The sequence below is a fragment of the Schistocerca cancellata genome, chromosome 5 (genome assembly GCF_023864275.1).
Source record: "Schistocerca cancellata isolate TAMUIC-IGC-003103 chromosome 5, iqSchCanc2.1, whole genome shotgun sequence".
NCBI classification, from domain to species: domain Eukaryota; kingdom Metazoa; phylum Arthropoda; class Insecta; order Orthoptera; family Acrididae; genus Schistocerca; species Schistocerca cancellata.
The window spans coordinates 539,627,824-539,642,460 of record NC_064630.1 but is presented as its reverse complement, the minus strand read 5'-3'; positions in this window follow the sequence as shown (position 1 = coordinate 539,642,460).

The following is a 14,637-nucleotide window of genomic DNA, read 5'->3' as shown; positions in this document are numbered from 1 at the left end:
TCCTAATCTAATTCCCTCAGCATCACATGATTTAATTCAGCTACATTCCGTTCTCCTTGTTTCGATTTTGTTGATGTACGTCTTGTATCTTCAATTCAGGACACTGTACATCCGTTTAGCTGCTCTTCCTAATCCTTTGCTGTATCTGACAGAATTATAATGTCATCGGCAAACCTCAACGATTTTTCTTCTTCTCCATCTGGCTTGTAATTACTACTTCTTTTTTTTGTTTCCGTTACTGCCTACTCAACGTACAGATCTAATAGCATCGGGGATAGGCTACCAATCTCTCTCACTCCCCTCTCAATTACCGATTCCATTTCATGCTCCTGTCTTCCGGTTTCTGTGCAAGTTGTAAATACCCTTTCGGTCCCTGTATTTTACCCCTGCTACCTTCCGAATTTCAATGGGAGTAATCCAGCAAACATTGTCAATAGTTTCTCAACTTCTACAAACGGTATAACTTCAGCTTTGACTTTGTTTTACCTATTTTTCAACCTAAAACGTAAGTTCCATACATCGTAGCTTGTTGCTTCATTTCATCGAAATCAAAACTGATCTTCCGCTAGGTCGACTTTAATTGCCTTCTCCATTCTTCTCTGAAGAATTTGTGTTACTATTTTGCAAACGTGGCTTATCAAACTCACAGATAGGTAATATTCCCAGCCGCCAGTACTTGCTTTCTTTGAAACTGCAAGTATTATTTTTTTCTTGAAGTGAGAGGGTGTTACATCTGTCTCATACGTCGTGCGCTCTGGATGGAACAGTTCTGTCATGGCTGGCTCTCCCAAAGCTGTCAGTAGTTCTGAGGGACTTTCGTCTGTTCCCAGGGAATTGTTTTGACTTAGATCTTCCTGTGCTCTGTCAAATTCTTCTCGCAGTATCATATCTCCCATCTCATCTTCACTTGCCTCCTCTTACGTTTCCATAATGTTGCCCCCAAGCACATCTCCCTTGTAGAGACCCTCTATAACCTCCTTCCTCCACCTTTCGGCTTTCCCTTCTTCGCTTAGGACTGGCTTTGTGTCTGAGCTCTTGATAGTCATATAAATGCTTCTCTTTTCTCCAAGGCCAGCTTTAATTTGCCCGTAGGCGGTATCTATCTTTCCCCTGGCGATATAGCTTCTAAGTCTTTGCATTTGTCCTCTAGTCATTTCTGCTTAGCAATTCTGCACTTATTTTCAACTTAATTTTTTGACGTTTGTATTCACTTTCACCTGCTTCATTAATTGCATATTTATATATTTTTTCCTTTTATTAATTAAATTCAATATTTTCTGTCTTATCCAAAGGTCTTAATAGGTTTTGTTTTTTTACCGAATTGATCTTCTTGTGGCTTCACTATTCCATCTCTCAAAGCTCCCTTTCGTCTTCTACTGTATTCCTTTCACCTGTTCTTGTCGATTGTTTCCTAATGCTCCCACGGAAACTCTAAGTAACCTCTTGTTCTTTCAACTTATCCATCTCCCAGATCCATAATTTCCCACCTTTTTGCAATTTCTTCAGTATTAATCTACTAGTCAATTAATTATGGTCGGAGTACACATCTGTCCCTGGAAACGTCGTACAATTCAAACCCATGTTTCGAAATCTCTGTCTTATGATTATATGATCAACCTGAAACCTTCCGAAGTCTCCAGGTCTCTTCCACGTAAACAAACTTCTTTCATGATTCTTAAAAAACGTGTTTATGGTGATTGAATTATGCTCTGTGCAAAATTCTCACCATGAAATTGCGAAACAGCACTCAGTAAGATCTTGGCCGCAGTTGAATCTTCACCTGCTTCTATGGCAGTAAATGCACGTGTTTCCACTGCTTGCTTTGCTGATTCGGTTAGAGAAATTGTGTCACATAGAGCGTTCGTCCATGATTTGTTACAGAAGTCATCTGTATTGGCCGATCGTGCCTCCGTTCGGCGTGTTTTCTGAATAGGTGCGACTAGTCGAGAAATACAGCTAGTGGTGACCTGCGTGATATTCATAGCGTAGTGCAAGAGGTTGAAAACTGATCCATGAAAAATTTTCACTGTTCGCACTATCACCTCGTGTGAGATAAGCAGATCTCCGACCATCAGAACCAGGATTTCTCTTGAAATTCCCGATTCTTGACAGAAAAATGGCCATCATGACTGTAGTCAAGTAAAAGTAAATTAAAGAACTATTACGTAACTCATTCTTAGCTTAATCACCTCAGAAACATTTTTCGATCGCGCTGAAATAAAATTAATTCTTCACCTATGCTGAGAATTTTAGTAACTTTTTTCAGGAATAATTACAAGGTCGTACAGAACTGTTGAAAACAGACACTTGGAAGATATTAGGAAATTTCTAAGAGTATTAGAAAATCAGGCAACAGGGTCATTGTTGTTCTTGCAAACTGGTGGCTGGAAATTAGGCTTCCAGCTGATCACCGCTGTTTTACGTTTAACAAGATACCTGACTGCAAATGAAGTATCTGACAGCCCACCATATCGGAACTCAAGTGAATGAGATGCCACCGTTACTAAAACTTCTGTGCCAGTGTGGCTTACATTAATGGTGCCGCCCATAAAAGCATGTGTTGACATGGTAGCTCTGTATCAGAACACTAGTTATGGAGCAGTGTTGTAGGTATTCCAGTGTTTACCCCCACAATTCTGCAGTGCTGTGGCTGCATCTCCGTATTCTTTACTGGCTGCATCCTCGTATTCCTTACCGTTCAGTAATAGTTATTGAAAACCACAGACATCTTCAACTACAAAAGAGATAAACTGACTACAGATTCTCTTTTTGAATAAGTCCAGCAACGTCGATGGCTAAAATAAATAGCGGGAGAGCAACATGGAATTGACTGAGAGGCTCAGAAGTTAGGTCGAGCAGTGTAAGTGGAAATACACTCCTGGAAATGGAAAAAAGAACACATTGACACCGGTGTGTCAGACCCACCATACTTGCTCCGGACACTGCGAGAGGGCTGTACAAGCAATGATCACACGCACGGCACAGCGGACACACCAGGAACCGCGGTGTTGGCCGTCGAATGGCGCTAGCTGCGCAGCATTTGTGCACCGCCGCCGTCAGTGTCAGCCAGTTTGCCGTGGCATACGGAGCTCCATCGCAGTCTTTAACACTGGTAGCATGCCGCGACAGCGTGGACGTGAACCGTATGTGCAGTTGACGGACTTTGAGCGAGGGCGTATAGTGGGCATGCGGGAGGCCGGGTGGACGTACCGCCGAATTGCTCAACACGTGGGGCGTGAGGTCTCCACAGTACATCGATGTTGTCGCCAGTGGTTGGCGGAAGGTGCACGTGCCCGTCGACCTGGGACCGGATCGCAGCGACGCACGGATGCACGCCAAGACCGTAGAATCCTACGCAGTGCCGTAGGGGACCGCACCGTCACTTCCCAGCAAATTAGGGACACTGTTGCTCCTGGGGTATCGGCGAGGACCATTCGCAACCGTCTCCATGAAGCTGGGCTACGGTCCCGCACACCGTTAGGCCGTCTTCCACTCACGCCCCAACATCGTGCAGCCCGCCTCCAGTGGTGTCGCGACAGGCGTGAATGGAGGGACGAATGGAGACGTGTCGTCTTCAGCGATGAGAGTCGCTTCTGCCTTGGTGCCAATGATGGTCGTATGCGTGTTTGGCGCCGTGCAGGTGAGCGCCACAATCAGGACTGCATACGACCGAGGCACACAGGGCCAACACCCGGCATCATGGTGAGGGGAGCGATCTCCTACACTGGCCGTACACCACTGGTGATCGTCGAGGGGACACTGAATAGTGCACGGTACATCCAAACCGTCATCGAACCCATCGTTCTACCATTCCTAGACCGGCAAGGGAACTTGCTGTTCCAACAGGACAATGCACGTCCGCATGTATCCCGTGCCACCCAACGTGCTCTAGAAGGTGTAAGTCAACTACCCTGGCCAGCAAGATCTCCGGATCTGTCCCCCATTGAGCATGTTTGGGACTGGATGAAGCGTCGTCTCACGCGGTCTGCACGTCCAGCACGAACGCTGGTCAAACTGAGGCGCCAGGTTGAAATGGCATGGCAAGCCGTTCCACAGGACTACATCCAGCATCTCTACGATCGTCTCCATGGGAGAATAGCAGCCTGCATTGCTGCGAAAGGTGGATATACACTGTACTAGTGCCGACATTGTGCATGCTCTGTTGCCTGTGTCTATGTGCCTGTGGTTCTGTCGAGGGGATCTGACCCCAGGAATGTGTCAATAAAGTTTCCCCTTCCTGGGACAATGAATTCACGGTGTTCTTATTTCAATTTCCAGGAGTGTACATTTCTTCCTCAACGTGTAGTGGCATCTTTCCACGCGGTATGAAGCTGTTTGTAAACAATACCTGCTGAATATTTTATTATGTCATCAGTCTACTGACGGTTTGATACAGCCCGTCATGAACTCCTGTTCTACGCCAATCTTTGAATCGCACAGTAGCAGCTGAACCCAGCACCCTCAGTTATCTATTGGATATATTCCATTCTCTCTTCCCCTTCTGTTCTTCTTCTCTACAATTCCCTAAACTGAGATGGAAGTTACTCTTCGATTTCTTAACAAAATGCTATCATCCTCTATCTTCTTTATATCAATGTTTTATAAATAGATTTCTCTCCGCTCCAAATTTGCGGAGCACCTCTCCATTTCTTATTCCACTAGTCCACCTGATTTTCAACCACCTTCCACTCGTACACATCTCAGATGCTTCGATTCAATTCTTTTCTGTCTCCCCCAACAGCTAATGAATGATTTCTACACAATTCTGTCCTCTAAACGTACATTAGTATATTATCATAAGCATATTCATGTAATTAAGGCTGATATTTGATGCATGTAGTCTTCTTTTAGCCAGGTACGATTTGTACTCAGATGTCTGTCCATTTCGTTCAGCATGTCCTGCAATTCGTTCTCGCCTCCACTGAGATTAGTATTTTGTATTGGTGCATAAGTTCGAAACGTTTTACCATGAGTTTAATAAACACAACAGACACACACAACAGAAACCACTGTCATCGGTAATATACTCACTTTCTTTCTTTGCAACAGTCTGCTAACGCTGGTGTAGCTTTTCGTCTCCACGACTAAAGAAACAAAAAGATTCTGAGGCGAAGAACTCGTCGAGCCATGATCGGAGCCCATTTTGTTTCACAAAGAGTTTCTTGAAGGTTGTTAGACAGACAGCGAAAAGTTGCAAAACTGAGACTGCAAGATTAGATGAGTATGGTGGGTGTGGAACGACTTCCCAACTCCTGTATGGTGTGGCTACGAAGTCTTTCGCGACGTATTTATTGAATAAAAATCTCTCGGTGACATGCCGCGTCAAATCAGGATAAAACTCCAAGTTTTCGACCACTACCTCCATGGTCGTCGTGGAGGTAGTGGTCGAAAGCTTGGAGTTTTATCCTGTATGGCGTTTTTGACAGTTTAGCAGAATGGGGGTGGGCGTTGTCCTGGAGTAGCGTAACTCCATGGTGGCTTCACGGTCTGCAAGACGTCTCAGTTGTTGACAGTAAATCTCAGCAGTGATGGCTACACTCGATGAAGGAGTTGGTAGTTCACCACACCGTCGCTGTCCTACCAGAGGCATAACTTTATTTCTCGTGGATGCGTGTGGATCTTGCTACTTTGTTTGGACTCAACAAGGCATTTTTCTTCTTATCTTAGCATAATGAGACCATTTCTCGCCATCAGAAACGATAAAGTATACGAATGATTGGTGTTGTTCATGAGCCAATTGACGACGAATGAGATGAGATGCATTTAAGTCCGCCAGCTGATTTTTGTAAATTTGGCTTAGAGCATGCGATACCAAAACACCTGATTATTTTAATCTCCCCCATTCCATGGAATAATCACAATTCACCACATTTGCCAGTGTTCAAGGACACCGACGTGGATCATTTTGGATTAATGCGTTTAAACTATCTCCATCAAACCCCGGAGGGTTTTCTGAACGTGGAGAGAAAAATGTCGGAAAGGTTCCGCGTTTTCCACTTGTCAGTTCATTTTCCAACGTACACAGCTCCACTCGCTACCTCCAAACGACAAAATGATAATATAAAAACTCAAATAGCAACAGTGAATTACTCATAAGATATGACAGTCGGTAAAGAAACCCACAGGAACCGGAATTCCAAAAGGCAAAACAAAAACGCGATGAACTTTTGCAGCAATCTATAATTTTATCACCAAATCTTATCACTGCTACTAAAAATCTCACTTATGAACCTATCTTTTATTTCATTCATTTCTTCTTTGACACTAAACTGAACACTATGGGCGAAAAACTATATCACTCCTTATAACTTTTCTAAATGTGGAACGTATTCTTAGCCTTCCATTGATATTTTTACCGTGTGGCGTAGGATAGAGGTGTATTGGAGTTCGGGCTGGGTGTTGTAGAGCGTGGGCTTAGTTTCACAAGTACCACTTCATATAGAAAAATATTTACCTCTACAATTAACAGCAGATTAACAGACTGAATTCAAGCATACGCCTGAGTTATCGTTCGTGAAGCACAGGGCATTAGAACAGCACAATTAATTAATTAAAATTTCTTCAGCACAATAATAAAAAAGTTGAAATTAATACTTCCCCAAAAATGCTGAAACTATAAGCAATAGTCGAACAAAACATTTGAGTACTCAGACTCTTGGCCCGAAATATATTATGCACAAAATGAGAAATAACCATCAGTCTAAACCAGCTTAGTAAAGGAGTAAAGTCAGAATACCTCCCTGAGAGTTTATAAAATACAATGTGTTTACAATAAAGATAATACTACGTCTATTAATCACTTCCTTCACCAGCTACTCACTACTGGCAGCAATTGTGCCAACCAACTGGAGTATTACCTATGCAAAATCAATAACAACAGTTCTCTGTGCAAGTGTATATACAGTCTTGGTTATGCTTACAGCTTAGTAATTACAAACTGGATTTACAGATCCCTCGTTTTGACTCAAACAACGCACGCCCAGGGTGTAGGCAAACACATAACACTGTGCAGATAGTCCTTCTGTGCGGAATATGACTGTCTGGGTCTTTACACTCAGTACAAACTCCCTGCACGACACACTGTACTCTATATATAATCACTGCGTCTCTTGTGATACAGAAACCCTTGCCTGCGGTTCTTCTGGAATCGCCGTCCTCTCCTAAAGGAAAGACACCAGCCGCCCTCCAGGCCTGTTGCGACAACATCCTGCAGTCTCACCACAAGACGGCCGTTAGTGAACTCAAACTCCTGGTTCCCCGCCAAACCAACCTTGCAGTGGACTCTGTACTCACTGTCTGGCCACTGGCTTACTCCCAGTTCCGCTCGGCAGCTCGTACTGTAGCTACTGCGATGTCTTCGGCCTGCTACACTGCTTCCTACAAGTTGAGCCAATGCTGCAATTCAGGTACCTCGCCACCGCCTGACTCATCAGCATCTCGCACTACGGCTACGGGCGGAAGCTATCCTTTACGTCATAGCATTTCCAGCTCTCATGCCCACACTTTAAAGAGCGCCCAACCTCGACCGCCACCCTGATCTCGGTTACATACCACCGGCGACGCCGCAGGCTTCTCGGCTGTCCCACCCTGGCCACAGCGCTGCCTTCTGGAACCTGTATCCACTTACTGACCGGAGCAAGTGAGTTGTTTGCCATCCTTCGCGCTGCTTCCACCCACCTCCTCGTGGAGCTAGCTGCGCTACAAACGCTGCCGAGCCCGGCCTCAAGCCGGAGACTTGCGCCTATAGCAGGGCCAACGTGGCCGGTTGGACTGGCAGGAAGTACACTCTGCTACTCATTCTCTGCACACTTCCCGGTTTTTCAGTATCACCCGCCATTCCTTGTACATTACACTTATTTTTCTAAAAATTTCAAATAACTTGAACTGTGTTACACTGTCAGAAGTTTTTCCTAGGTCGACAAATACCACACATGTATCTAGAACTATATGAACATGGCATCTGTTCTTTCGGACATGTCCGAAAGAACAGATGCCATTGGTGTGAGTGAAGATCTCTAGAATGAAATTACACTACTGGCCATTAAATCTGCTACACCAGTAAGAAATGCAGATGATAAACTGGTATTCATTGGAAAAATATATTATACTACAACTAAGACGTGATTACATTTTCATGCAGTTTGGGCGCATAGATCCTGAGAAATCAGTACCCAGAACAACCACCTCTGGCCATAATGACCGCCTTGATACGCCTGGGATTTGAGTCAAACAGAGCTTGGATGGCGTGTACAGGTACAGCAGCACATGCAGCGTCAACACGATACCACAGTCCATCAAGAGTAGTGACTGGCGTATTGTGACGAGCCAGTTCCTCGGCCACCTCTGACCAGACGTTTTCAGTTGGTGAGAGATCTGGAGAATGTGCTGGCCAGGGCAGCAGTCAAACATTTTCTGTATCCAGAAAGGCCCGTACAGGACCTGCAATAGGTAGTCGTGCATTATCCTGCTGAAATGTAGGGTTTCACAGGGATCGACTGAAGGGTAGAGCAATGGGTCGTAACACATCTTAAACGTAATGTCCACTGTTCAAAGTGCCGTCAATGCGAAGAAGAGGTGACCGAGACGTGTAACCAATGGAACCCCATACCATCACGCCGGGTGATACGCCAGTATGGCGATGACGAATACAACCTTCCAATGTGCGTTCACCGCGATGTCGTCAAACACGGATGCGACTATCATGATGCTGTAAACAGAACCTGGATTCATCCGAAAAAAAGACGTTTTGCCATTCGTGCACCAAGGTTAGTCACTGAGTACACCATCGCAGGCGCTCCTGTCTGTGATGCAGCGTCAAGGGTAACATCAGCCATGGTCTCCGAGCTGATAGTCCATCCTGCTACAAACGTCGTCGAACTGTTCGTGCAGATGGTTGTTGTCTTGCAAACGTCCCCATCTGTTGACACAGGGATCGAGACGTGGCTGCACGATCCGTTACAGCCATGCGGATAAGATGGCTGTCATCTCGCTACTAGTGATACGAGGCCGTTGGGATCCAGCACGGCGTTCCGTATTACCGTCCTGAACCCATCGAATCGATATTCTGCTAACAGTCATTCGATCTCGACCATCGCGAGCAGCTATGTCGCGATACGATAAACCGCAATCGCGATAGGCTACAATCCGGCCTTTATCAAAGTCGGAAACGTGATGGTACGCATTTCTCCTTCTTACACAAGGCATCACAACGTTTCACCAGTCAACGCCGGTCAACTGCTGTTTGTGTATGAGAAATCGGTTGGAAACTTTCCTCACGTCAGCACGTTGTAGGTGTCGCCACCGGCGCCAGCCTTGTGTGAATGCTCTGAAAAGTTAATCATTTGCATATGACAGCATCTTCTTCCTGTCGGTTAAATTTCGCGTCTGTAGCACGTCATCGTCGTGGTGTAGCAATTTAATGGCTAGTAGTGTAGAATTAAATCAATACCATTAGCTGCTGATAGGCGTTGAAATACATCCACGGGGACATGTCCGAAACAGCATATTGCATTTTCATATCGTTAAGGCTAACCTGCTGATGACCTTCTTCAGTGCGGATGCACAGTAATTGCCTGAACTCTTGCGGGTCGGGGTGGATTATCTTCCGAGAGTAATGGATATAATGGCAGGGGCATTACGATTGTAGTGTGTGGACTGTTAGCTGAGAATGTGGGTCTCGCGGGAAGCATGTCGCCGATAAGTCCCAGCAGTCGCACACTCCTCTGTGCCCTCGTTGGCTAAGATGGATAGAGCGTTTGCTACGTAAGCGGGATATCTCGGGTTCGAGTCATGGTCGGGGCACACATTTTTAACTGTCCCTGTTCATGTATTTCAACGGCTGTCAACAGCTAATAGTATTGATTTAGTTATAATTTCATATCTAGAACTTTCCTAAGACCCATCTTGCATGAAGTATGGTTCATCGTAAGCTTGCTAGATGGCGCGCTTGATAGCCAGAAGAGAGGGGAAACGGCTACCTAGCATGTTGGATCTCTCACAGGGTGTGTGATTCGACACGTAGGCTAACAGACTCCCTGGACTTCGTAAAACGTACAAGCCGGATGATCGGCTGCTTTTTTTTTCTTTCAAACGATTATAGAAACTATCTGGTAAAACTAAATTTTCAGATAGAAGTTATCAGTGTCGAGTTTTGAGTTATACATACGTTCTCTCCTTCCCATACTAAAATCTGATTCATCGCCAAAAACCAGCAAAGCTTATAAATATCCATCTCACTAACATTCGAGTGCAGTTCAAAATGCAACAGAATCATAAAACAGCAGCCGACGGACAAACAAGTCAATAGTTCATGAAAATGACCATTCTCGGTAGCAAAATTTACCGTAATTTCGTAAGCTGTACTGATTCAAACGAATAGCAATTCTCGTTTTAACAGATATCGATGGCATTTAAAATTTCATTATTTCGTGAAGAAAATCTGTGGTCCCATGAATATTGCGCCAGATATGTAGGTTCACATATTAATCATATTTCGAAATACTCTCCCTACTCTCATTTCTGCATACTATCACTTGCGAAAGTCTTGTTTCGAAATCTCAACCCATTTATGAAATACGATGAATGTTATGAATATTTCATTCTGGCTTTATCGCTGACGCTTGATTTCGGTACGAAACACTATATGTAAATCAATTTTCTCGAGATAGTTGTTCAACTGTAAGTCAGCAACTTCGGTGCGTGAACTGTGAAGCTAATTTTGTGATAGTTCTAGCTCATATCTGCCTTCGATATATTTAGGATTGTGTGGACGATATTTTCCTGAAGAATGATGTAGCGTCTCCAGTCTCAAAGAGCGTACATCCAACTTGCGTAATCATTCGGTAGCCACTACTTCCAATGACCTCAGATATTCTAAAGGGAAGTTATCTATGCCTTCCACTTTAATTGATCACAAGTTTTGCAAAGCCCTGTTAAATTATGATTCTAATACTGGATCCCTCATTTTTCCATATCGATTTCTACTTCATTCTCTATCACATAATCGGACATTTCCTCCTCATCATACAGGCGTTCAGCGTTCTCCCTCCTCCTATGTGATCTCTCTTGCTATCTTAGAATGGACACTTTTGCTATTAATTTTGGCTTTTCTGCATGGTGAATCAATATATTCATTGACAGTGTTTTTTTCATTTCTTCACAATTTCTTCTGCAGCCTTGGCTATCTTGAACCTCCTATTTACCTGATTCTTATGTAGCTTCTGTAGCTGTATTCATGTCTTCTCGGACTGGAAAGAGATAGAAACATGCGCATTGTTTTAAAATGAGGCCGCATTCATTGTCAATACGTCCCAGAGATGGCAGCACCGTACGGCAGATGGAATTTTACCGCCAGCGGCGAGAATGAGAACTGTTTTAAATACTTAAAATTGCGACGTTATCCTTATTTGAACAGCGTGCAATCATTCGTTTTCTAAATTTGCGTGGTGTGAAACCAATTGAAATTCATCGACAGTTGAAGGAGACATGTGGTGATGGAGTTATGGATGTATCGAAAGTGCGTTCGTGGGTGCGACAGTTTAATGAAGGTCTGACGACCTGATCGAGAAAGTGGAGAGAATTGTTTTGGGTGATCGCCGAATGACTGTTGAACAGATCGCCTCCAGAGTTGGCATTTCTGTGGGTTCTGTGCACACAATCCTGTATGACGACCTGAAAATGCGAAAAGTGCCACGAATGCTCATGGACGACCACATGGCTGCCCGTGTGGCATGTTGCCAAGCAATGTTGACGCGCAACGACAACATGAATGGGACATTCTTTTCGTCGGTTGTGACAATGGATGAGACGTGGATGCCATTTTTCAATCCAGAAACAAAGCGCCAGTCAGCTCAATGGAAGCGCACAGATTCACCGCCACCAAAAAAATTCCGGGTAACCGCCAGTGCTGAAAAAATGATGGTGTCCATGTTCTGGGACAGCGAGGGCGTAATCCTTACCCATTGCGTTCAAAAGGGCACTACGGTAACAGGTGCATCCTACGAAAATGTTTTGAAGAACAAATTCCTTCCTGCACTGCAACAAAAACGTCCGGGAAGGGCTGCGCGTGTGCTGTTTCAACAAGACAACGCACCCGCACATCGAGCTAACGTTACGCAACAGTTTCTTCGTGATAACAACTTTGAAGTGATTACTCATGCTCCCTACCCACCTGACCTGGCTCCTAGTGACTTTTGGCTTTTTCCAACAATGAAAGACACTCCCCGTGGCCGTATATTCACCAGCCGTGCTGCTATTGCCTCAGCGATTTTCCAGTGGTCAAAACAGACTCCTAAAGAAGCCTTCGCCGCTGCCATGGAATCATGGCGTCAGCGTTGTGAAAAATGTGTACGTCTGCAGGGCGATTACGTCGAGAAGTAACGCCAGTTTCATAGATTTCAGGTGAGTAGTTAATTAGAAAAAAAAATCGGAGGCCTTAGAACTTGAATGCACCTCGTATTTTTCTGTAGGCCTGAGTTTCTACACAATTACTTTCCTTGTACCTATATTTGTATGTTCCAGTTCTGTGACTGCCTTACAATTATGTGGCTGTACAATCCAGAATCGGTGTGCTAATCACGCAGAATCCCCGTGAGCATGGAGGCAATCCTCTTACTGAATGTGCCAGGAAAGGATACATGTTTGGTAGAGGGTGTCCGGAAGCCCTTAATGCCACCAACATTCTCCCCCCTCCACGCCACCAGCACCCCTCTCAACCACCCAGGCCGGCCGCGGTGGTCTAGCGGTTCTAGGCGCTCAGTCCGGAACCGCGTGACTGCTACGGTCACAGGTTCGAATCCTGCCTCGGGCATGGATATGTGTGATGTCCTTAAGTTAGTTAGGTTTAAGTAGTTCTAAGTTCTAGGGGACTGATGACCGCAGCTGTCAAGTCCCATAGTGCTGAGAGCCATTTGAACCATTTGAACCATCAACCACCCAGTACGGAATTTTTGTAACCCAACTGCTGGAGTTTAATGTTGATAACGTAAGGCAATCCCTCGCTTGTCTCTCCCAACTTTGTTTTCTCTCTAATACGTAAACCCAGTGGACAGTCCGACGAATTACGTTAGATCAATCGAATTTTTCTCTGACTTAATAAGAGAGCAATAGCATTGATTCTAAGGTCCCATCATCACCTTTTTCTCTAATGAACTAAATCTGATTATGTAAGGGACTGATTCCGCCTATGAAACACAGTCCCTGGTGGGCCGGTATAACAGTGAAAGAATATAGCGGCAGGGCGACCGCTGGGGCGCGTTAGCGTACGACTGACGCTTTGCACCATATGGCGTCATGGCAGATGAATCCAGATGTAGCGTCGCGGTGCACTTTCGCCAGCTAATGGACTATGATGGCAATCTCGTCTCCTATTGAGACGGTATCATAAAGAATCTTCCCTACAGGGAGGCGACCTTTCTCTACTGGCCACGTCTCTCATGAGACCACGACCTGGTTTGTAAGCTCAGTTACTTGGGCGTCCAGTGAATTCAGGGAAGACGGGAGTAAAGAGTGACGTTTGCACACATGCCTATCCTTTCAGCTTGTCCTAAAACAAGTAAAACATACCGAAAGACGTCCCATGTGTTGTCGGTTACCACCAGGTGCACCCGGCCGCAGTGGCCGAGCGGTTCTAGGCGCTTCAGTCTGGAACCGCGCGACCGCTACGGTCGCAGGTTCGAATCCTACCTCGGGCATGGATGTGTGTGATGTCCTTAGGTTAGTTCTAGGGGACTGATGACCTCAGATGTTAAGTCCCATAGTGCTCAGAACCATTTGAACCATTTTGAACCAGGTGCAGATGTGACGGGTGGACGCCACTATAGTGGGATGCGAGAAATGTGCCACTCACAGGCAGAAAGAAACCTCCTAAGAACTTGTGAGAAAACATAGTCATATTATTTTTATTTCAATCCTGAAATCCCGCTCAGAGATTATTTTGGGAACACAGTGTCTTCACTCAGTACACAGACAACTCAGCAGACAGATGACGTTTCAGAAAGATCACTGCATGAACAGACACACGCAGATTTCTGCCAACTCTACCTCAGACTTCACATGCAGAGACCGTTACCGTTGTCGACTTTGAGATATCTATCTACAGCTCGATTGGTCGCAGTAGGTTTTCTGGTGACCTTCATCTACACATCTGCAAGCATCTTGTCCGCTCGTAGTATGATAACTACGGATAGCAGAATTGGTGAATTAAGTCGCAATACACTAAGGACGTTGCTAGACTGAAGTAAATTCACGTAATCTCAGCATAACTGAATTTACAGGCATAGTTTATGTGTGCTACTCTTTCTTTTTCTTGAATAAGCCGTCAGTGTTTTCACGTGATGCCTTTCTGTTTAATGAATCTTGTAGGATCTGGTTCATTACTGCCATACGCATCCTTATCAGAGTACCCTGATGGTTACTGTATTTCTTTTTACAGTTGAATTCACGTGTCACGTGATTGTTCAAATGGCTCTAAGCACTATGAGACTTAACACGTGAGGTCATCAGTCCCCTAGACTTAGAACTACTTAAACCCAACTAACCTAAGGACATCAGACACATCCATGCCCTAGGCAGGATTCGAACCTGCTACTGTAGCAGCAGCGCGGTTCGGGACTGAAGCTACTAGAACCGCCCGGCCAC